At 38.2% G+C, this 25,901-nt stretch overlaps 1 long non-coding RNA gene across 4 annotated transcripts in view; it reads left to right on the forward strand.

Annotated features, from left to right (window-relative positions):
- Positions 1–24,607, forward strand: part of LOC131839202 (uncharacterized) — a 60,048-nt gene extending 35,441 nt beyond the window's left edge. For 3 of the 4 annotated variants that reach the window (XR_009356853.1, XR_009356855.1, XR_009356856.1), the window contains 4 exons: positions 2,758–2,826; positions 3,365–3,512; positions 4,079–4,246; positions 22,920–24,607. This is a non-coding gene — a long non-coding RNA (uncharacterized LOC131839202). The remainder of the gene's footprint in view (positions 1–2,757; positions 2,827–3,364; positions 3,513–4,078; positions 4,247–22,919) is intronic. The other variant, XR_009356854.1, reaches the window with a different exon arrangement.
- The last annotated feature ends 1,294 nt before the right edge of the window (positions 24,608–25,901 follow it).

Here is a 25,901-nt window from a genome sequence, read left to right on the forward strand (position 1 = left end):
GAACCCCATGTGAAACATTAATGGACCTCTGTATTTCACTTAAAAATTTTCACTGAGAATTACTAGGACATCAAAGTGACTATAGCTACTAATAGGTATTTTTTTAAGCTGTACACATGAAAGAAGCTAATTTTTTAAATAAAAGTTATAAGCAAGACAGTCAAGTATATATGATATCATTTGATTTATGAAAGGATACAAACAAGTTCAGGGTTTCTTCCCCAAGATGATAGTAGAGCTTTTTGAACAATTCATTCGCCATGAGTTCTAAAAGGAAAGGTTTGGGTGCCCTCTGTCTCTAATTAGAACTACTAAATTTATTAATACCTTAAAAACTTTGTTTTCCCCACTCTCCCCCCCCACACACCCTAACAAATTAGACAGTCACTGGTGATGTGGTCATCTTCTTTACCCTTTTCCCTTCTTCTTCCTCTTCCACATAAATAGAAGTTTCATAGAATAGGTCACTTCGTGGTCAACACTATAGCAGCTGCTACCTACTCTTTTGTGTTAGAAGAAGCTTCCATTTCTTCAACATTTCAGATCTGCTTTCCATGCTGGACATCCTTAAACTGTAATGCAGGTAATCCTTTGGAGGCTTGTATGTGTTATGGTCATCTCCACTTTTTCAAGGAAATGAGGAAAGGGTGGATATGATTTTCTTCTAACCCCCATCTTTAATCTTTCTCAAACAAAAAACAGAGTGGCACTTCATGTCCCACCTTCTAGCTCTACCAGAAGTTTCATCTCTGGATCTCTTTCTTCCAATGCCTTGCCTACAGAGGTCTCACAGGAGCCTGTTTAAAACTGCCTCCTATTGTCCAGAGTCCATGGGCTCCAAGGCAGTATTAGATTATTCCCAGTATTGCCTTTACCCCTGGCACACCATCTCTTTTTTATGTTTAAGCAAAATCGCTTTTCATTTTGGACATAGCCTTCTGTCCATACTATCATCTAGCTTGTTCTGGCTGTCATCCAATCAAAGTCACTCCAAATTTGTTGAGGATTTGGCAACTGGATGACAGACTTACAAGTCATGCCATGATCCTGGATGACTTTAGTATCTACATGGATGATAAAATTCAATACTTAGTCTTAAATCTTCTTGAACGTCCTATATTCCAGTTACCTTCATGGCTACCAGCTGGGCTCTGAAATCTTTAACATCATCTTTGCCCCTAAACTTCAGTCACCCAAACCTGACCCACTGATTGATATTGCTCTTTCCCATATTTTCTTACTCCCTTAATTCAGTTGTTCCTTGCAGTGCTAATATGCCCAAATATTTTCTGTATAGTCCATCCCCAGTCACAAGTCTACCACTAGCTGTCTTTAATATCTCCTATTCCCTTCTGAGTCAAATGCCTCATGAGAATTATCTTAATTTTTTTAAGTTTGAGAACATATAGTTGACACACAATGTCACATAAGTTTCAGGTGTACAGCATAATGATTCAGTATCTTTATATATTATGCTATGCTCACGGCAAGTATAGCTACCATCTGTCACTACACAATGCACTTATATTATCCATCAACTATATTCCTTATAGCTGTGCCCTTTATTTCTGTGCCTTAGTCATTCCGTAACTGGAGAATTATCCTTATTTTCTCCTTTGACTCATTCTTTGGGAGTCAAGCAACTGATTCCACCTAGTCAATGAAATTGCCATTTCTGGCCATCATCTAATTATCCAATCCAATGGACTGTATTCAAACTTCATTAGAGTTCATCTCTCTGCAGCATTTGATTCTCTGCAGTTGGTTTTTCTTCTCTGAGTTTTCTGGCACTCTTCTATCAGGGTCATCTCATGATTTCTTTCCAGTCTTCTTTGCCAATTGCTCCTCTTATTTTCACCCTAAAATATGGAGGATCCATTTTTCTCTTTTTTTGTGTGTACTCTCTGGGCATCTCATTCTCTTCGGTGACTTCATCTGCAGAAGAAGATGAAGATTCATGAACTCTAAAGGGAAGTGATTGTAAGTGTTTATAAACAATACATCTTGGGGCGCCTGGGTGACTCAGTGGGTTAAACCCTCTGCCTTCAGCTCAGGTCATGGTCCCAGGGTCCTGGGATCGAGCCCCACATCCGGCTCTCTGCTCAGTGGAGAGCCTGCTTCCTCCTCTCTGCTTGCCTCTCTGCCTACTTATGATCTCTCTCTCTCTCTCTCTCTCTGTTAAATAAATAAATTAAAAAAAAAACACAATACATCTTGTCTCAGGAATGATTTAAAACTGCTAATAAGGATATAAGAAAATACAACTGAGTAGCACAAAATCTGTATGAGACAGAAGGAACAAAGAAAAACAAGGAAGAAAAAATACCATTCAGGAGGAATGAAGCTAAATATGCTATAAGTTCTAAATTTAGCCTTAAATTTCAGAGAAACCAATGAGAAGAAGGTGAAATCTCATCATGGTTATGCAATCAAAAATGCCTATAATGTACCTGTTGTTTAGAAATCCACCCATTGCTGCACATTATGGTAAACACTGTGGAACAAGAGTTTCTCTTGGGTGGAACTGGGTGGAACAAGAGTTTCTCTCAGGGCTGGGTGAGGAGGCCTGCAAAAGACATTAATCAGATCCTCAATGTCATCATTGAGGACGTTAAGCATGAAATTCTACTCCATGGCAAGTATTTAATCCAACAAATTTATATTTCTGGCGTTAGTCTAAATACTTCGCAGTTATCTGCACCTTGATATGCCACAGGTATCTTAGTGTCCATAACTGCACCCATTATTTCCCTCTAGACGGATTTTTCATAACCCTCTGATGGAATGATAACATCATGCACCCAGTCTCATCCAGAAAAGTTGAAGGTACCTTAGACTTTTGTTTCTTTTCCCCCTTGTTCTTAAAACACAAACTACCCTCAACCTTCTAAAAAAATTGCCTGCAATTCTTCTGATACAGCCTCCTTATATCTCATATCTCTGTCCTGCTTCCTAATTTTACTGCCGCCGTTTTGGCTCTTTCAGAAACTTATTATTTGCCTGAACTACTACACCATTGCACTATTGTCTTAACTGGCTTCTTTGGTCCTAGTCTGGCCCTCCCTCCTCTAAGCCATTTTCCATCTGATTCCCTTTTGTCTCTCTGGCTTTACCAGTGATTAGCACATGGTAGGCAAATAAGGTATTTGTATTAGATGGATTCATAGATGGATGAACGATTGTACATGCATGTGGGTCTTATGAGATGCACTATTGTAATGCTCCTTTCTAATAACAGAAGAATTATATCTATATTCATTTATGTGCTGTTGGGATTAAGGCAAGTATTTGTATAGAGTGGTAAATAATGAAATGTTTCCCAGAGTCTGACTTTTTTCTTTTTTTCAATCTTTCCTATGGGCAGACACATGAGGAGGACACCAAAGAACTCACTTCTCACATTATTGTTAGAAGAAACTCCAAGAGAGGTCTAAAGAGGAGAGAAAGAGAAGGAGGTGGAGATGAGCAGCCTTACAGCAACTGTGAATCTGCCAACAGCCTGGAGGTGGGAGGTAAGGGGTTGACTCAGTAAAACTGTCAAGATTTAATTAAAGACCCAGGTTCATGTGAGGAGAACAAAAGAAAACTCACCTGGAACTAGCTGGTGTTTGTTGGGAAAGGATGAAGGGAAGACATTTATATGAATGTTAAGAATATGTAGCATGTGGGAGGGAGTCCATAGGGAAAGTGTGAGATAAGTGCATGAAGCACGATTGCTTGAGGGTTGAAGCAATGTTAAGAGAGGCTCTTGATGGAAGTAACTGTTCTAAAGCAGCTGATAGCTATAGCTTCTAGAAGTAGGGTGTGTTTTTTATCCAAGTAGAATGGTGCTATGAGTTAGCTAATCAAAGAGTGTTAGAAACCCATGCAAACTTCATCTTGAGCTCACCTCTACTCTCTGTGGGGAGAGAAGGGAAAGAGCAATAAGCATCCCTTTATTTATGACGCCGGCCCTGGAACTCACGGGAAGTAGTATGACTCCTTCAATAACCATCTGACAGAAAGACTAACCCGCACAAGACTGTAGGTTCCATGCTAGGTACTAACTCTGGTTAAAGAAGTGGATTATGATTTTCAGAACAGGCTCTGTCCTATAGGACCTCTGTACAGATCAACAGAGAAGATCTCCTGGAGGAAGAGCATTGACTTAAGTCATGGAACCACCTACCTCTTTCTACTTAAAGGCATATTGCATCTCTTACTTCCTTTTGGCCAAGGGACAAGAGGAAATAGAAAGAAAAGAAAGGTAAGCTTACTATCTTATTAGATCTCTGATGACAGTTAAAATTTCATTAAGAGCTAAAATGTTTTTAAACACTGTGTTCAGGGCACCAGTCTCAGAGCTTTAGTTGTATTTTTTATTTATTTAATCCTTACAACAACTTTGAGATAGGTATAATTTTGTTATCAGGACACACCTTACAGTGGAAGATCCTAATTATGGGAAGATCCAATTCCAGCTGATTACACTGCTTCTGTAACCAATCAGGTGCTCTAGGGGAGACTGTGTTGCTTAAAGCCTTGGTGTCCTCAACCTGTAATATGCAGATATAATAGCTATTATAAAGAATTACATTGATGATGAGAGATAATATTATATAAAGGGTCTAACATGGTTGTTAGCAGTGGTAAAGTGGGCAATAAAAGGAAATTATTGTCAGGTCCTCTTTGATTAGATTCTTTTTGTATTTTAAAGGCAGGATAAAATTATCACTATTTTCTTTTTCAAGCCCTACTTTAAAAAAAATTTTTTTTTTTTAATTCTCAAAGGGAGTCCTAAAGTAGGAGATCAACAGACCAGCTCATAGTGGGAATGAGAAGATGTTTTTGATTCTGGCTAATGATTTTTAGCCAGTTCTGTTCAATAGTAGACAAACAGAGCCCAAAGAGTTAATATTCTAACCAGGTATTCCCAGTTTTTCCCCAATTCATGACTGAAGGTCTAGTAGAGGCCAAATCAGAAAGAAAAGTTCCAGGAATGCGGGACTGAGCGAGGCCAGACTATTTTAATTTATTATTTGGCCTTCCAAAGGACAGAGCAAAGCACCAGTAACAGAGAGGTTAAGCCACAGGCAGTTCTGATAATATGTTTCCCCAAACTAGACTCAGGCAATCTTAGTAAAATAAAGTGGCGTAGATTGGTTTTTGATGACTTCAGATGGTCAGAGCATATTTGAGTGTTTTCAGGACAACAAAAGATAGAAGTGATAAGTTGCGGGGAGAGTGACCTATTGAGGGAATGGTTCATGAGAAAACTAATAACTCTACCAATTTCTATCATTAATGTCCTGGGGAAGCTACAGAATTATTCAGGGGCTTGGTCTTAATTATCTTCTAATGAAGATTTGATTTCATTTGCTTTTTATAATCGCTCATTCTTATTTCTTTCCATACACTTCTCTTGTTTTTAATTTCATAGTGTTGAAATGTTCCATGCTTAATATTCTCAGTACAGCAGCTGAGCTCTTTAGAAAAAAGACTATGTCAGTCTCACAAATAATATAACGAGTTATGTGAAGGCCTCGCTTTCCTACTGCTAGTCATATTTTTATGTGATGCATCCATTCAGTGAGAGGAATGAGGAAAGATTGAGGGAGAAGTAATGTGATATTCGCTCTTTAAATCTTTAAATCTTTTCAACTGCTGCTCTCCCAATTTGGCTTAGCTTTGTTAAAGATATATAGATATATAGATATATAGATATATAGATATATCTATATCTATATATCTATATATCTATATATCTATATATCTTTTCGTCTCTTCCATATTTTTGAAATAAAATTTCCCTTATATCAAAGTACTACATTGAGAGTAAAATAGTTCTATGATGCTCATTATGAAAAGCACAAACAACTTCAGAAGACTGCTGCTGCTTAATTTTCCAGTTGTAGATGTTTCATCCACTGCTTTCTGACCATGGGAGGTGAAGCTCTTTCCCTCCCCTCCTTGCCTATCCCCATCTCACACACACACACACACACACACACACGCACGCACACTTCCCTTCCATCCACTCTCCCATCCTCTCTATAAAGTTTTATAGTACTGAAAAATTTTATTGGATCTATATTCTGCATTAAAATAACTGTAACTATGCAAATGCTGGTTACACTTGAGTAACATAGTATACTATAATTATTTTTCATAGACAGCATTGGGATTTTCCTGGAATTGATAATTATCTTCATTATTGATGATTAGTCTTTTAATTTATCACAAATTTAAGCCCCAGTTCTCACCCAGTTGTCTAAATCTCTTATTAGTTTCATCTTTTGGAAGTAATGTCCTCAGGAACTTCCAACCCACTTAAATATATACAGTGGCTTTCGAGACTTGCTTTTAAGTCCTGCTGCTGGGCTGTTTTAGGATCTTATCCTGCGATTTCCCTCATTTTTCTCTTTATTGTATGTTCTGAGTCTTTTTCGTCATCTGCTTCCCCATTTTATAGGATAACATCCTCCAGTACCTTTCTGAGAAAGAAAGGATGGGCAGCAAAGGTTTTGCTTGTGTATTCTAAAATGTGTTTATTCTACCTTTGGACTTAATTATGTAGTTTGGAGTGATATAGTTTGTTGGATACAAAATTCTAGGAGGCAAGCCATTTTCCTGTGCAATTTTAAAGGCATTGCTCTGTTGTTTCGTAGCTTCTGCTGTTGTTAATGAGAAGCTAAAATGCCATCATTATTTTTGATGGTTTGTGTGTAAAACCTCTTGTCTCTGAAAGATTTTTTAAATTTGCTCTTCTTCCTACTGGCCTGAGATTTTACAAGAATGCACCTTAATGTGAGTCTGTTTTCATCCATTGTGTTGGGCGTTCAGTCTGGAAACTCAAGTCCTTCAGTTCTGTTAACATTTTTTGATATTGATTTTTATTTCCTATTTCTGTGTTTCTTCTGGAACACATGTATTATAATAAGGTTGGATCTCCTGAATTAACTCTCTGATTTTCCTATCACTGTTCTACTATAGACCACTTCTGTTATTTTTCTATTTTCTGAGGGATTTCCTTAATATATATTTCAGGATTTCTGTTGTGTTTTTATATTTTACAATCATTTAAAAATTTTTAAACATCAATTTTATGGTGATATAATTTATAGACAACAAAGCACACCCATTTAAGTGTACAGTTTAGTCAATTTTGACAATGTATATGAACCATTTCAATTATACCAAAACATTTTCCTGGGCTCTTGGCAGGGTTTCATCATGCATCTTTTTCATCCTTTTACTTTTAACCTATTTTTACATTTAAAGTGGCTTCTTGTACATAGTATATATTTGGGTCATTTTTTTTTCCAATCAGGTTGATAATCTTTGCCTTTTAATTGGTGTATTTAGACCATTTCCATTTAATGTACTTATTTATCTGGTTGGGTTTAATTGATGATTATGCCTTTGGCTTTCTATTTATCCAATTTAATCATTGGTTTTTTTCATATTTTTCAGCCTTATTTTTAATTAATTGAATTTTTTTAGTATTTCATTTTATTTCCACTCTTGGCTTATTCACTTTAACTCTACTGTCATCTTTAAACATTTTTTTCAAGAACTCTTTTATTTCCAAATAGCCTTTTAAAAATCCATCCTACTGGTTCATGGATGTATTTTTTTCTGTATCTCTGTGAATATATTAATAATTTGAAGGTTTTTTTCTCCCTGTATAGTTTTTCCAATTTGCTTTCCTCTATCTGTTTCTCTCTTTCATATCAGAGGCTTTCCTCAAATGTTTTATAATGTACCATAGGGGGGTTTCATTTTGGATAATGACCTATCAACCAAGTTGGATCCTTCCTTTTTGGGAACTTTTAAGATGAGAAACAGCAAGAGTAGTAGCAATGGTAGAGGGAGAGCACAACTGAACAGATGCTGAAACAAAGGGAAGCTGAGTCACAAGAATGAGTAACAGATGATGACTGCATTTCACGGGATGTCTGTTGTCTGAGTGGAGATGAAAGACTTATCAGGTTCAGAAGGGCAAACCAAATGGCTACTGAAAGACCTTTCTGGGTCTTCCAGTTCCTTGTGCATCTTTACAACCAACCCCTGCTACCAGGTTCAACTGAAAGTGCTTGTATCTCATAGCCTTAAAGGGCCTTCACAGATACACATAAGAAAATGTTTAATTAGCAGAAACAACTAATATAAAGTGTAAAATCTGAAGATTATACATGTGAAGCTGTTAACCTAACAAATAGGGCTACTGGCCCAGTTGTATAGGCTAGTAAGGCATATACAGACCAGGAGTGTGTTTTTGTGGTCAGAGCACCTGGATGTGAATCCTGGCTGGGTGACCTTTGGCATACCACCAAACTTCTCAATGTTAATTTCTCATCTGTGGGTGTAATAATCAGAGATAGTTTCAGAACTTCTATTTAGAAGTGGCTTGTGCTAGCAAGCTGATTGGAAAGAGAATTTACTATGAGTTTGCCTAGTACATTTAAAAAAAAGTCAGCCTTCCATATGAAGCTTGGAGAGTGGCTGATAGACTGAGTTAAAGATACCATTGGCACCATCATTCCTAATGATGCTGGTTGGTTTATTTTGAGGGTTAAATGAAATTACTTATTTTAGAAACTTAACATAATGCCTAGTAATAAATATTTTATACATTATTAATGATAGTATTAAGTCACTATAACATTTTTATTATCAGGCATATGAAGGAAAGAGATATGACAGAGAAGAACAGGAGTTTCTTGAAATGACAAGCAGGTCTTGGTGTCTCCTCTAAGTTGGATGGTTACCAACAGGCTAAATAAGCTTCTACTCTAAACCTGGAGTTAAATGTGTTGGTCTATCTGTTGTGTCCAATTCTATTTTGTTAGTACTCTAGAGAACTCCTTTCCCATGGTTACTACTTATGGTAGAAACTGTCTGCTTGCTCCATCTTTGCTTTATCACTGCATTATGGCATCTTACAGTTGTGTGGTCAGGGAATTCTCTCTCTGTTGTATGCAATGATTCGTTCCCCAAAGATGCTTTTTCTGATTTTTAAATTTGTGTCTTATCAGTGAAGTTCAGTTTCAGCTCCCTGTGGCCAGGCATCCTTTTTTTTCCCCCAAAGACTGTTCCCTGCATCAAGTCTTAATTTAATTTGCCTATCTCATCATGCCTAGGAGATGGGCCAAGACACTACATGTGGAAATACAACCCTGAATACGATACACCAGTAAATATTTTGTGATTTCCACAGATGGTTGTGGCTGAGAATACAGTGAAATTATACTGTTAATCAAATCTGAAAAATGTATTTCTCTCTTATTCGTGCTTATACAAAGCTTCCCAAGAATGCTCATGTAAGTTGAGGCATAGTTGGTTTTTTTATTTTTTTAAGATTTTATTTATTTATTTGACAGAGGGAGAGCACAAGCAGGGGGAGCAGCAGAGGGAGAAGCAGGGAGCTAAATGCTCCCCATAATCCCAGGACCCCAGGATCATGAGCTGAGCCAAAGCCTTATCCAACTGAGACATCCAGATACCCCAGTTGAGGCATAGTTTTAAAAAGCCATTGTTGCCGAGGCTTAAAGAGTAAATGCTCTTTGAGGTAGACTTGAGCATCCATTTGCCTGCCCCAGCTGTTGAAGGTGGCTCAGCATTCCCACACTCCACACATCTAAGGGCCTGAATTTGCTTTGAGTCCATCTCCTTCCTCACCACCCTGACCCTCACTTCCACTTATGTGCTTCTCTCTCCTTGCTAGATGTGATGCTCTTGCTCTGGTTTGGCTTTTCTGAGTATGTTTTAGCCTTATTTGACTAATTATCACTATGAAAACTTTACAAGAAACTCTGTGGTATAAGGGTGTCCACAGGTCTGATTTGTGGCCCTTCGAAAGGGCCCCCACTCTCTGAGCCTTCAGTGAGCCATCTGTTCTTCCCTCGTTCTGGATTGGAAGTGGGCGAATTGGACAATTTACAAATATTAAGGACTTTGGCTATCACAGAGATCACCAGTTGTCAACATTTATTTCCATCAAGACTTATGAAAGCTAACTTTCATACCAATAACACGTTCCCATGAGTGTAACTGGATTTTGTGAAATTCCTACTACACTAGTAACATTATTTTTTCTCTTGCTCATGCAGCTGAGAGTGTTAGTGAGAGTGACATTATTAATGGGATACTTTAAAATCCATTGTAATTTATGGAAAATTTATAAATCACATGACTTTATGATGCATGAAAAATTACTTAAGTTACATTTCGTTTTATTGATTGAGACACTTCATTGAATTCTAAATATTTTTCCGTTTTTTTAAAAAAAAATTTCTTAACAGTGGAATTCTTTTTAGTAGTGCCTATTTCCCAGAAGCCCGACATGTAAAAGAAATTGAGAGGGACTCTCATTATCCTATTCTGATAAGGATATGTACTTAGAACTCAATCCCTTCAGTGTTCTTTGGATCCTGCAGCACCTCTATGAAGTCCTTGGGGCTTTGCAGAGCACAGTTTGAAAACCCAATGCCTTTGATGATATCCTAAGCTCCAAGCAGTGATTCCATGAAGTTGAATCACGGTTAGAGTTCATCCAGGATAAGGTATCTAGGAAAGTTTTTAGGAGGACACGGTTGGATTGTGAAAGCAGAGTACCATTCCAAATGTTGCAACCAGACTCTTAGGCATTGCATTGTTCTGTTCCATCACTACCATGTCCCTCCCCCTCCAGGCAATGTGGTGATTTTCTGACTCTTCTCCTTTTGAGTCAGGATCATCAGCCAGAAGGCAAGGATGCCTGGCCTGCGATCTCTCCCAAACTCTCATCATTGTATCATCTCTATCTAAACTGGCCTCACCCCGCCTGGTTCTTGTCTTATTAATAGCCCATTTATCCACTGTGGCCTTTGGAACCCCTCTTCTCCTGTCAACACCCTCCACCCCATATCATGTTTTTCTCTTTTCTCTGTGTTCCTTTATCTTGGTGAATGACTCCACTGTTCTCCTCTTGCTTTCTGAGTCATCCTCTCTGACCACTCCCTCTCATATGCCCTACACTTCATATTCAGTCACAAATTCCTATGGATTCTAGATTTAAAAATGTGTCTCAGGGGGTACCTGAGAGGCTTAATTAAGTGGCTCAGTTAAGTGCCAGACTCTTGATTTTCACTCAGGTCATAATCTTAGGGTGTGAGATGGAGCACCGTATTGGGCTCTATGCTGGGTGTGGAACCTGCTTAAGATTCTCTCTCTCCCTCTGCTTCTCTCCAGTCCCTGTCACACACTCACTCACTCTCTCTCTCTCTCAAAAAAAAAAAAAAAAAAATTGTCTCTCAGGTGTAAGGACAATCTGGCTGTGATGTCTGTCACTCCATCCATCACCAGGGTTGATTTGGCCCATCCAGGTGGCTGGGTAGGTGTCCCCTTCCTCCCTCATTGCTCCGTGTATGCCCTTCCCAAAGCTGCACAATCGGTCAAAGAGGACAGCCTTCCCCAAAAGATGAATCTTCTCCAGTGGGGGTTATAGGAGTAGCTGTGTTTCTTTGCTAGAACCTCCAAACAAGCTCTCAAGGTCCCATTTCTAAGGGGAACATACGGTAATGAAGCTTCCAAGAATCCAGACACATCCAGATGAGGTGCTGCATGTGGCAGTCTGCCTTAGTTAAAAAAAAAAAAAAAAAAAAGGAAGTCTCTCAAATCTGACATCATCATAATCTCTAGGCTCTTAAAATAACTTTTTGCACAGAGCTTTGAATATAGTCTATACTCAAAAAATTTTGCCGAGTACATTATGTGTTAATTTTAATCTTTTCCAAATGTGTGTGGCCTCTTTTTTGCCTTCTGCCCTGCTTATTTATATTCTTCCTGGCCTCAATCTCATATTTGGATGAAGATATTTAAGATTTCTTTCTATTCAATATTTATGATGGGCAGTCTTTTGAAAAACTAATAGTTGTAACCCAAAGGTAGGATTTTCATAAGGTATAGAGCAAACTTGAGTAATTTGAGTCAATTTTCCTATGTAGAGCAGCAGTTTCCAACCTTGATGTTGTTTTGATCAGGGATTTCAGAGGCACCTGGTGTCTGAGGTGGGGAAACGTGAATAAGTGAGACCAACAGTATGATAGAGACCCTGAGAGGAGTATGGGTCAGCTAATCAGTTCTACCTGTTGTAAGGGAGTTGGGGAGGTCATAGAGGGCTTCAAAATGGGAATAGCTCCCACATTCGGAACTTGAATGGTGAGTAGGCATTTAGATAAAGAAGGGATGAGAGAGTTTAAGAAAGGTTAAACTAAAGAAGGTAAGATATGTTCATTTCACAGAAAAGATAGGAATTTAATAGTTATAAGTGGAAAAATGGCATATCAGGTGGAAAGAAAGTAATAATTAAGTCATGTGGTTTAGGGAATATTTGGGACTTATCAACAGCTCCTTGACCTCATGACAAGATGTACTGAGAGAAAAGAGTAGATAGACAGGTGGGTTTTGGTTACAGAAGGCCATGAGAACAATGGTAAGTAGTTAAACTTTAGGAAATGGAGAGTGCCAGAATGTTATTCATCATGGAAAGACCAACGCCAAAGCTAAACTGTAAGGTAAGAATTCTGGTGACCTGTGTAAGGACTGGACTGTGGTGGGGAGAGCCTGGTGGGCTGGGTTGACTTGATTTGTGACTGACAAATCTCTAATGATTATTGAAGATTTTGATGGGCAGTCCTCAGATGTCGTAACCTTATCTTCCATTTTAGGATGAAATTATTATGGGGAAAGAGGAAAATCGGGCAGATAAATATTTTGCAGAGCCCCCTCCAGTTTGATTTTTTGAGGAGACTGCTGTTGCTAATGAACTTTTCTTGTAGTGAGGAGGTGGAGTGGCAGGAGCAGAGAAATTGGTGTGGGGAGGATTGCTGCCTGCTACAGTGACTATCTTATCTCCTAAAAGATTTACATATTTCTTCCCCTTACGGGTTCCCTTTCCAGCAACCATTATCTTTAGCAAAAGGGAAGATATTATGGAAGAAAATTTAAGAAAAACATTAGGTAGGCATTTGTTCATGCTAGCAGTACTTGACATTGTACAGGTTCTAACACGTTTAATCCTCATAACAATGCTCCATGGTAGATTTTTAAATTCCTATTTTACAATTGAGGTAATCAAATCTCTAAGAGGGTATGTTAACTATGCAAGGTCACATAATAAGTAAGTGGCAGATCTAAGATCCGAACCCAGAAATATTCAGATTCAAAGCCCATTCGTTTTCAAACAAATGCCATTTTGCATTTTTGCATAATCTGAGGAAATGTTTTTCTCCTCTTATGAAGTATGATTGTTAATATATGTCTCCCAAGGGCACGTGGGTGGCCTAGTGGGTTAAGCCTCTGCCTTCAGTTCAGGTCATGATCTCAGGGTCCTGGGATCAAGTCCCGAGTCAGGCTCTCTGCTCGGTGGGGAGCCTGCTTCCCCCCTCTCTCTGCCTACTTGTGATCTTTCTCTGTGTGTCAAATAAATACATAAAATCTTTAAAAATATATATATGTCTCCCAAGTTGATATCACATATTCCAAACCTGGGTAGTACATTAAGGAGCAAATTAAAGAAACTCACACCAACAAACACATCCTTTTCCACTTTCATTCATGCAGTTTAATTTCTACACACTGAAAAGCCTGTTATCACGAAATTAGCCAGCCACAAATGTAAGTGACATTTTTCCCCCTTTGCTTGTCTGATTGCCAAGAGAATCTCACCTAAGATTAGAAAATATTTTGGTACATCACCTTTCACAGGAATGTAAAAATTAAATTGATAAATTTATGCACTGCTGTGAATTCTTTATGACTGAGTTGTCAATTTCTTTCTCCAGGCAATGAGCCAATGTTTATTAAGTAGCTAGAGTGGGCATGATGTTTGGTGAGGCTTTGTGAAAAGTGTCAAAGGAAATAGCTGTAGATGTGATTTCCATTACAAGAGGGTTATGATCCAATAAAGAAGATGAATAAAATGTATAAGAATACACGCGAACAAAAGTATATATATAATTCTATCACTAGAGCTCACGTATGCATCACTGTAAAACAATGATTATAACAATGATAGATACATGTCTAGAGACTGTAAAAATAGAATTTAGTGGAAGTGTTCTCCATAGACAGTATGCTAAAGTAGAGAGAACAGTGTTCAAGAAATTTTGTAAAATTGTAAATCAAAGAAGTCTGTCGTATTCAAATGCTCCTTAGACATTTTTATGACTTCTTGCAAACATTATGACTTTTAGTTTTTCCAAGTTGTATAGTCTGTGATTAATAGGTGATATAAAATTGAAAAACTTCGATTCAAACCAATTTAGCACACAATCCTTGACATTTTTTTTTGAAGCATATAAAATTCATTGTTTTTCAGAGTTTCTCACATTTAAATACAAAGATAACTAGAAGGCTACTAAGTACAAATGAAATAGTACACAGAAGCATCAGAAAAATACTTATGATATTATGATAAAAGTTGCTCATATTAACTCCTCATTGGAACATTCATTATTTTGAATTTAACAGTAAAATAAGGCATTGTATTGATGTTACACATCAGTGAAAAATATATTGAAGTGGCAGCTATTCTCTGGGTCTTTTGCCGTTTGAGAATAACTGTGAACAATTACTGATTAAGAATTAATAGTTTTATTCAAAAGAGCTGAATCAGTAGTGGTGATGGTTCATATTAGTTATGGAATGCAGCCACTTTGGAGTTAGGGTTTTGAATTCTGAATGTCTTTAGCTTTTATATTTCCATGCCATAAAAAAACACAAAACTTTATACTCCTTTAAGAAAAGTGTGATAGATGGAGCACCTGGGTGGCTCAGTGGGTTAAGGCCTCTGCCTTCGGCTCAGATCATGATCTCAGGGTCCTGGGATCGAGCCCCGAATCTGGCCCTCTGCTCGGTGGGGAGCCTGCTTCCCTTACCCTCTCTCTGCCTGCCTCTCTGCCTACTTGTGATCTCTCTTTGTCAAATAAATAAATACATACATACATACATACATACATACATAAATACATAAATAAATCTTTAAAAAAAGAAAGAAAGTGTGATAGAAGTTCCTGGGTGGCTTAGTTGGTTAAGTGTCTGACTCTTGATTTTGGCTTGGGTCAGATCTCAGGGTTGTGAGATCAAGCCTGGTGTTGGACTCCTGCTAGGCAAGGAGATTGGGTAAGATTCTCTCTCTCTCTCCTCTCCCTCTGCCCTCCTCCCCTGCCAAAGAAAGAAAAGTATAATATGGTGGCTCAAGTGCTGGGTGAAAACAGGGAATTATGGTTCTAGTTCTGGCTTTGATTATTAACTCCAAAGTCTTTGAGCAAATATTGTGTATCTTTGAACCTCAATTTCTTCATTTGTACTTTTATTCATTCAACAATTTTTATGAAGGCCTACAGTGTGATAGGCATAGTTATAAAGTGATCAAGTCAGAAGCATTCTTTGCCTGATTTGAATGTATATAATAGGAGAGAAAATAGTAAACCCAAATAAGAATATAGTTTCAGATTACGAAGGTTTTTAAGGGAAAATAATGGATTGCTGTGAGGGAGAACCGAAGGGCTGATGGCAGACCATTTTTAAGTTTGCTGGTGACAAAAGACACTCTGAGAAAGTGACATTTGAACCGAGACTTGAACGTTGATGAGGAGATGGCCAGTTTTGAGGGAAGAAAGGGGAAAGGCTGTTCCAGGACAAGGAAACAATGCTATTAAGAGCCTGGTGAGGAAGAAGGTGGCAAGTTTGAGGAACCTAGAGGAAGGTGATGTGGTCATATCCAAAGAAATAAGAGGAGAGTGGCCGGGCATACATCGCGCTGAGTTTGAGAAGCTGAGATCAGTGTAGGGACCTTCAAACCTCAGGGATGTTCAGGGCATTGGATTTGATTTTGAGTGACATGGGAAGCCACTGAGCAGATTTAGATGAGTGACATGAGCTTTCAGGCCTCTGTGTGGAGAATGGAAGGGAAATTAGAGGAAGAAAGAAGATCAGTTAGAAGACTTAATAATTGTCCCCTAGACATTGATGGTGGTGGAATTTCCTTTGGGGTTGATGATGCAAATGGACAGATCGGAAAGAACCAGCATGTATTACAGATGCAGAATGGACAAATGTCATTAATAAATGGACTGTGGGTATGGAGGAAAAAGAAATGTCCAGAATAACTCCCGGGTTCCTGGTTTGAGTCACTGGTAGACTGAGGGGCCTTTATTGACTTGGGGAAGGCTGGGAATAATGATAATACTTACCCCTCTGTGTTGTTTTGAGACTGCCTCTGGAAAGGTCTATAATTTTTGTGGGGTTGGTTGATATATAAACAAAAGCTATTTATGGAAATTATGTTCTGGTTCAGCATAATGTAATATATTTCAAAGGCAACCTTGAAAAAAATTGAGATAATGGATTCCCTCTTTTTACAGGAAGTAATATCTTGGGAAAATATTAATATTAAACAATACATGCTATTGCATTTTGAGGGAAATAGCAAATTTAAGGAAAAAAACTTAAGTCAAATGTAGCAAACATTGAAAGAATAAGATACATAAGTTGCAATTTTAGACCCAGGAAATCAGATCCGGACTTGAAATATAAATGGGGTGCGTGGGTGGCTCAGTGGGTTAAGCCTCTGCCTTCGGCTCAGGTCATGCATGATTTCAGGGTCCTGGGATAGAGCCCTGCATTGGGCTCTCTGCTCAGCAGGGAGCCTGCTTCCCCTACCCACCCTCTCTCTGACTCTCTGCCTACTTGTGATCTCTTTCTCTGTCGAGTAAATACATAAAATCTTTAAAAATATGTATAAATAGATTGGCCTATAAAGCTCCCTGAGGGACAATCTTCCTCCTTACTTGAAGAAAACTATTACTGTTTTCCTATCTTCAGCAGCTCAGTGGTTGGGGTAGGCCAAGAGGATTTAGTGGTATTTTAATGGAATGAGTGTAGGGAAAGAACCGGGATGCTCTTTGTAGATGTGGGGAGGGGAGTGATCAGGTTTTTCTTGTGGATGAGGACAGCAGAAAAGTAAAGTAAAATTTAAGGACTGTGCATAGGAAACAAAATGAGGGTTGCTTGAAGGGAGGGTCCTGGGGGGATAGGGTAACCAGGTGATGGACATTAAAGGAGGACATGGGATGTCATGAGCACTGGATGTTGTATAAGACTGAGGAATCATTGAACTCTGACTCTGAAACTCATAATACACTATATGTGAATTGATTGAATTTAAACAAGTTTAAAAAATTTAGGGATTGTAGGTTATTAGTTACCCCTTTCTCATGATAAAAAACTAAAGACAAAATGTACCATGCAAGTTCCTAAATTCATTCTAAATAGCTGTTGTTTTGTAGTGTTAGGACATTTCTGTATGACAGAGGGTGATCTGATTTAGTGATAGAAAAAGCACTGGGCTGGGCACAAGTGCCATACCTGCTATATACTCACTGTGGGGCTTTGGGAAAGTTTCTTAACATTACTCCATCTGTTTCTTCATTGTAGGTACTATAGTACCTACCACAAGAGTATCCTTGAAGGTCAAGTAGTATTTTCTTTTCTGAAAAGCCTGCTGTTGTGCCTGGAGCTTGGTAGACTGTCAATAAATATTTATTGAAGCAGAATCATGTAATTGCTCCTTTAAAAATAACTGATATTATAAATTTCTGGTAATTAAATCATATTACTTTTAGATTTAGATTTTTCATTTTTAAATTGGTATTTTAGGACACCCATGTGGCTCAGTTGGTTAAGTATCTGACTCTGGGTTTTGGCTCAGATCATGATCTCAGGGTCGTGGGATCAAGCCTTGCATCAGGCTCTTCACTCAGTGGGAGTCTGCTTGTCTCCCCCTCACTCTGCCCCTCCCCCCATTCATGTATGCACATGCTCATGCTCTCCCTCTCTCTAAAATAAATACAACGCCTGGATGGCCCATGGGTTAGGCATCTGCCTTTGGCTCAGTTCATGATCCCGGGGTCCTGGAATCAAGTCCCACATCAGCTCATTGCTCAATGGGGAGCCTGCTTCTCCCTGGGCCTGCAACTCCCCTTGCTTGTTCTCTTTCTATCTCTATGACAAATAAATGGATAAAATCTTACAATAAATACATCTTTAAAAAATTGCTATTTTATATAATACCCTATGAAAGTTCTTAAGTGCTCCATTTTTTGTAAAACTTTTATTCTGAAATAATTATAGATTCACATGTAATTGTAAGAAGTAATAGCGATCCTGTATGCCTTTGACCCTGTTGCTTCTAATGGTAACGTGTTCTGTAATTGTAAGGCAATATCACAAGTAGGAGATTGCTACTGATAAAATCCATTGAGCTTATTCATATTTTGCTGTAAGCTTTACATGCACTCCTTTGTATATGTGTGTACTTCATTCCATGCAATTTTATCCTATATGTAGATGCGTCTGAAACCAGCACAGCCAAGAGACAAAGCAGTTTAATCTCAGAGATTCCTTGTACTACCATTTTGTAGCTACATCCACTTAAAATCCTTCCTTTAACCTTTGGCAACTACTAATCCATTCTCCATCTCTAGAATTTTCTCATTTCAAGAGATGTATATAATTGGAATCATATCATATATAATCTTTTGAGATTGACTATTTTTCATTCAACACAATTCTCTTGAGAGTCATCCAAGTTGTTGCATGTATCAATAGTTCATTCCTTTTTATTGCTGAGTAGCGTTTAATGATTTGAATGTGCCCAAGTGTGTTTACCTTTTCAGTCACTGAAAGAGAACTTGGTTGTTTCCAGTTTTTGACTATAGAAATAAAGCTTCTATGAATATTTGTATATGTGGTGTGTGTGCGTGTGTGTGTGCAAGAATCCGAGTTTTCATTTATACCTTTTTTGTTTTATTAATTCATTAAGATAATTCATATATACAAATCAGCAGTGAATAGAGATTGTCTTTGTTGGAGATATTCCTCTTCATCAAAATAAGAATCATTCTGACATTTATGTCAATGAACTATAATTAAGTAATGTAGTCTGACACAGAGAAGCTCACATGTTGGCTACATATATATCCTATGTATTAGCGTCATATAACTATGCCAGCTGCTGATGGAAATGCATGGCTATATTTACATAGTAAAGATATTTCTATGCTAATAAAACACATTTGCTTGTAAACTGTCTCCCAAGCAAAACACTCTTCTAATTGTGACATGTACTAGTTTAATGCCTTATTACAGAGAAGTACAAACATTTTCACAATTTCCTCTATGTGTCTCCCTTCCCTTTGTGCAGAACGCACAGAGGTGTTAAAATAAGTAAAAGTGTTGGCACATTCCCAGATCACATCAATTCTTACTCATCTAGTGTCACTAAATGAGGAGCCCTTTGTCTGGGTGACTGGTAAAGTTACAGCAGCTAAGCAATTGTTAAATAATATTAACGGGGTAATTGGGTGATGGACATTAAGGAGGGCACTTGAAGTAATGAGCACTGGGTGTTGTATGAGACTGATGAATCACTAAATTCTACCTCTGAAACTAATAATACAGTGTATGTAATTGCATTGAATTTAAAGATTAAAAAAATCATATTAACATCCATATATAGTGCTTTCTATATGCCAATCACCATTTTTTTCCAGTGCTACTTATTAATGCAAACTAATTTCCACTAAAATCCTGTGGGGGTGTGCACTATCAATATCCTCAATTTACAGCCAGGAACACTGAGGCATAGACAGTGATTAAGTAACTTTTCCAAGGTCTCACAGCCAGCAATTGGCAGAGTGGGGAAGAACTCAGACAGTCTTGTTCCAAAGCCCATCCCTTAACTACTATACTCTTTGCAAGATAAGAATCAGTAACTCCAAATAAGCCAACACACCCAAATAAGATGTATTAATTAAAACTGGGGTTCTAGGTTTTTTTGCTTGTCAAAATGAAATAAGAACTCAAAACTTTCCTTCAGCTAAACTAAAGTCTTAAAGAAATGTGGAAACAGGCATTTCCAGCTAAAGCATTAGTACTATTTACCTTAGAATTAAACATATCAGGGCAGGTTCACTCAGAATCTGTTTGAAAGAAGTTCTAAAAAAAAAAAAAAATGAGGGAATGAGCTTATTCTAAGAGGAAAAAGAATTAACAAGCAAGCTTGGTAATCAGAAATGAGGACCAATTTTGAGTATAGCATGTTGTCTGCTTTTGCAATTTGCTTTTCAGTGTGATGCTTATCCATTTATCTCTAGGAAATCAGGGGCCAAAGATAAAAATGAAAAATCCATTTTCAGACACACATCAAAAAAACTTAGTAATTTCTATGTCAAGAGAGTAAGCAAGAGGAGTCTGGATGGCCCAGGGTGTTAAAGCCTCTGCCCTCAGCTCAGGTCATAATCCCAGGGTCTTGGGATGGAGCCCCACATTGGGCTCTCTGTTCAGCAGGGAGCCTGCTTCCCTCTCTCTCTCTGCCTGCCTCTCTGCCTACTTGTGATCTCTGTCTGTCAAATAAATGAATAAAATCTTAAAAGAGAGAAAGAGTAAGCAGCATTGCATTATTAAACAAAGAGCATGATACAAAAAAAATTGAGGGATGAATAAGGTGGGTATAGAGAAAATGATACTTTGATACATTTAGGGCACAGACACATTAGTAACACTTTACGTTTTAGCCACACCCTGCCCTTAACACCATGGGAACCCTCATAGCCTTTCATGGCAGCACCTGGCAAAATCCAAGTGTGAGTCTCGCTTTGGTATCTGGGCTCAATGGATTCATCAGTGGCATGAGTCAGTGCTTTGTGTCATTAAGAGGCAGTGCTGCTGGCACAGAAATCAGCACCATGGACAGCAGGTGCTGGCGGTATGCTAGGGTACACCCTCAAAAGGGTGCTGATGAGTGGTGGGGCAAAAAAACATGTTTATACTCATTTGATTGAAACCTTAAATAAGGCATTCTCAGAAAAATTGGGTGATATGGAAGGGAAGGTTTTAGAGAATAGTTCTGTAAAACAAGGTAGAACTATAGCTAAAGAAATACTGTTCATGGGGTGCCTGGGTGGCTCAGTGGGTTAAGCCTCTGCCTTCGGCTCAAGTCATGATCCGAGGGTCCTGGGATCAAGCCCCGCATTGGGCTCTCTGCTCAGCAGGGAGCCTGCTCCCCCCCCCCCCTCTCGCTGCCTGCCTCTCTGTCTACTGGTCATCTCTGTCTGTCAAAGTAATAAATAAAAAAATCTTAAAAAAAAAAAAGAAATACTGTTCATCATCATTAATGTTATATTATTATTATTTATGTGACTGCCACATTGATATAACAAGGCAAAATCGAGGTTACAGATCTAGTTGTGTTTTCTAGGAATATTTTTTGTCTTGTATATTTTTAATATAGTCTTAAAGATAGAAAGGTGTCTTACATTTCAATCTCAATGATGTAATGAATGATAATGTGTTCAGATTTGAGAACAGTAGTCTACTTTCTCTGTATTTTGTGTGATGTGTGAGAGAGCTGCAACGTACATACAATCAGTGTTTTCTTGTGATTTAGAAAATTCTATAGAAGTTGGCTAAATAACAAGAAGAGTTCTTGTGTCTGTTGCTGCATAAAAAAATAATTAAATCTTAGTGGTATAAAAAAAGCAACCATTTTATTAAGTTATGTTTCTTATGGGTAAAGAATTTAGACAGGGCATAGCCAGATGGATTATGTATCAGAACTCCACCAAAGAAACAGCACCAGCAGGATATATATGTATTAAGAAACTTACTGCAAAGAATGTGGCTTACATGATTGGGAGGGTTACTTAGGCTAGTCTGAAATCTTCAGGGCAGGATCTCAAGAAGGGCAGGCTTGAAAATCTTGGACAAGGGACTGCCACTGCAGTCCACAGGTGGAATTTCTTCTTCCTCAGGGCAGTCAGTTCTGTTCTTAAAGCCTTTCAACTGGTTGGATCAGGCTAACATAGTTTACCCCAGATAATGTCTTTTTACATAAAGCCAACTGATTGTAGATGTTAATCATGACTACAGAATTACCTTCATAACAACACCTCAGTTTGTATTGGATTGAATAACTGCGTACTATAGCCTAGCCAAGTTTGACATATAAAATTGACCATCACAGTTTGTCTCTGCTCCCCTATATCTAGAAATTTAGATATAGGGGAAGACACATGATTGGCATGATCCAAAAAGTTGGGAAACCATAAGGAGACTTCTTCACTAATGGGTCTGGTAACAGACTCAAAGGCTACCCTGTCATTTGGAGCTTCTAGGCATGCCCTCTTCACTTGGCTTTGGCTTCTCACAACATGGTAGCTGGGTTCTGGGAAGGAACAAGCTGAAAGGAAGTGCCCTAAAGGAAAACTGCAAAGAGAACAGGCAAAAGATGCATGGTTTTAACTGACCTAACCTCAGAAATCCTGAAGCTATACTTCTGCACATTTATTGATTATAAATATGTCACAAAGTCTGACCCAAGAGGAGGGAGCTAGACTCTGTCTTTAATGGAAGAGTGGGGAGGTCACATTGCATGAGAGCACATAGGATGGAGGATATTGTTGCAGCCATCTTTGGAAAATGTTGTCTGCCACAGGTTATGAAAATGTACAATGTCTCTGCCAATTGGAATAAAAAAAAGTTTAGAAATGCACTGTTCATAAGCTCACCTCAGACACTCAAAAATGGCATAATTTAATAGCATTAAAATTGATTTCTATAAATATGTTATACTTTCCTCACATTTAAAAACCTACCAAGTTGGGGCTTATTATTAAAAATATAATTTGGGACTGCTCTAGGACAAATCCACTTAATTTTAATGACCTTTTTAGAGTGTAGCAGATACTGGAAACTATTAATCATCTGTTGCTATGTAACAAGTTACAACAAACTTAATGGCTTCAAAAAACATACATCTATTGTCTTAGTGGCTTCAAAAAACATATTTCAGGAGTCTAGGCATGGCTTAGCTGGGTTTTTTTTTTTTTTTTCAGGTTCTCTCACAAGGCTGCTATCAAGATTCTTGGCCAGGGATGGGGTCTAATCTGAAGCTAGATTGAAGAAGGATCCTCTTCCAAATTTACATGATTGTTGGTTGCCAGGATTAAGTTCCTTGTGGGCTGTTGGACTGAAGGTTCCAATTCCTAGTTGACTAGTTGCTGGAGGCTGCCCTTGGTTCCTTGCTATGTGGGCCTCTCCATTTGGAAGCCTGCTTCATCAAAGCTAACAAGGGATAGAGTCTCCTAGCAAGATGGAAGTTACAATCTTGGGTAATAAAATCATAGACATGACAGAGCGTCCCCTTTGTTGAATACTGCTGGTTGGAAGCAAGTCACATTTTCCACTCACACCAAAGGGAGGGAACTATACAAAGTTATGAATATAGGAGACAGGGCTAATTTGGAGCCATCTTAGTGTCTGTCCATCATAGAAACATTAGATGCAATTACCAGAGGTTGGGGTAAGTCCTCTATTCCTAATCACAGTCTTTGTAACAGAAAGCCTTTAATATAAAGGTGGGAGTGGGAATCGAATCCAGGATGACAGACATTCTGAACTGATAGATGAAACATAGTAGTGGAAAATGTACAACTCACTTGAATTCTAGGTGATCTGGCAGATAGGTAGCCAGAGAGCCATTCATTTCAGGGAAATGTTTCAGTAACACCTGAAAGAAGATAAGGTCTAGATGTTGGTTCTGGGAGACACTGACAGGAGTAAGCCAGAGTGGATCTAAGTAGTTTACTAAAGTAGAAACTTATATCTGGGGGGAAAAAAGCAAAGTCCCATTTGCCAGAATTATAGAGTAAAGAACTTTAAAAATCTAAGTTCTTATCTAGGCTCAGATTTCTGTGTGGTCAGGGAGATTGTATCTATGGATTTATCAATAAGTATGTTAGATTTTGATTGTTCAAGGTGAGAGAGTGGGGAGCTTGCTCCTTTTGGGGAAGAAAAGCACCGATGGGCTCTCTGCTTATTGCTACTGGCTGAGGCCACCCTGCCATGGCTACCTAGGAAACCTGTGCAGTACATGGGTGTAAGGAAGCTTGGTGGTCAGAAATAGGAGTAACTGGCAGCTGCACTGTTGAACTACAGGTGGAGGCAACAAGTAGCCAGAAAGTGGATTCCCAATTCTGTATCTACTCAACTCCCATCATTTCTGCTATTCCTGCTGGACCGCAAGCTGAAAGTGGCTCATTTGCATACCATTTTTAAACATCTAAATGCACAGATCTAGCATTGAAAATAGATCTAGTTTCTATTTTTTTTAAACAAAGGTCTTTCAATGTACTCTTTCCTGATCTCCAAGACTTGGAAGCTGTTGAAATCTTTTCTGGTACTCTGAAAAATACAGAATTGTCTATGTAGTCCTCTCTGGATCAGAATATGAAGGTGAAAAACCTAGAATGCCTTCCAAGTACACACACAGTGAAGCATTCTGTAAAGAGACAGAGTTATCTATTACAAAGTCCAGCAAAGCCTTCTAGCAGCCTCCATCCTAACCATTCACCAGATGCTAAAACAAATAAATTGAATCACAACTCCCAGTTGATATCAGCTGGAAAAAAATTGAGAAATTGAGAACCATTTTTTATTTTAGTTTTCTTTGAAAAATAAATCATATATTATGGAAAGAGGAGCTTTCTATTTGTGTTTGAATAAAATTTTTGCCTGAGTTCTTTGTGGTAGTAATATGTATAATATGTATGACTTGGACACTTACTGTGGTTGATAGTTCTCCAGTAATTTTTTTGTAATAGGTTTTAAGGCATATATGCTGAGATACACAATTTCTCAAAATTGCTTCTCTAAAACATAGCTTTATATTTCTATCCCATTTCAATTGTACATAATACTATTTTCTATTTAGATACAGGTATCCCGTTTTCCTTTTTTAAAAAATTAAAATATAATGTATTATTTGTTTCAGGGGTACATGTCAGGATTCAATGGTCTTACACAATTTACAGCACTCCCCATAGCACATACCCTCCCCAATGTCCATCACCCAGCCGCTGCATCCCTTCCATCTCTCACCCCTCCAGCAATTCTGTTTGTTTCCTGAGATTAAGAGTCTCTTAAGTTTCGTCTCCCTCTCTCGTTTCCTAACGTTTCATTTTCCCTTCCCTTCCCCTATGATCCTCTATTTTGTTTCTCAAATTTCTCATATCAGTGAGATCATATGATAATTGTCTTTCTCTTACTGACTTATTTCGCTTAGCATAAAACCCTCTATGGGAGGGTTTTATCCACTTTGTTGCAAATGGCAAGATTTTGTTTTTTTGATGGCTGCATAATATTCCATTATATCTATATGTACCATATCTTCTTTATCCATTCATCTGTTGATAAACATCGAGGTTCTTTCCATAGTTTGGCTATTGTGGATATTGCTCCTATAAACATTGGAGTGCACATACCCCTTCAGTTCACTACATTTGTATCATTAGGGTAAATACCCAGTGGTACAATTGCTCAGTAGAGCTCAAATAGAGCATAGGGTAGCTCTATTTTCAACTTTTTGAGGACCCTCCATACTGTTTTCCAGAGTGGTTGCACCAGCTTGCATTTCCATCAACAGTGTAGGAGGGTCCCCCTTTCTCTACATCCTTGCCACTACCTGTCATTTCCTTACTTATTGATTTTAGACATTCTGACTGGTGCAAGGTGACATCTTACTGTGGTTTTGATTTGTATTTTCCTGATGCCGAGTGATATTGAGCACTTTTTCATGTGTGTCTTGGCCATCTGGATGTCTTCTTTGCCTAAACGTGTGTTCATGCCCTCTGCCAATTTCTTGATTGGATTATTTGTTCTTTGGGTATTGATTTGATAAGTTCCTTATAGATTGTGGATACTAGCCCTTTATTTGAGATGTCATTTGCGAATATCTTCTCCCATTCTGTCAGATGTCTTTTGGTTTTGTTGACTGTTTCTTTTGCTGTGCAAAAGCTTTTGATCTTGAGGAAGTCCCA

This window comes from Mustela lutreola, chromosome 8, assembly GCF_030435805.1.
Source record: "Mustela lutreola isolate mMusLut2 chromosome 8, mMusLut2.pri, whole genome shotgun sequence".
NCBI lineage: Eukaryota > Metazoa > Chordata > Mammalia > Carnivora > Mustelidae > Mustela > Mustela lutreola.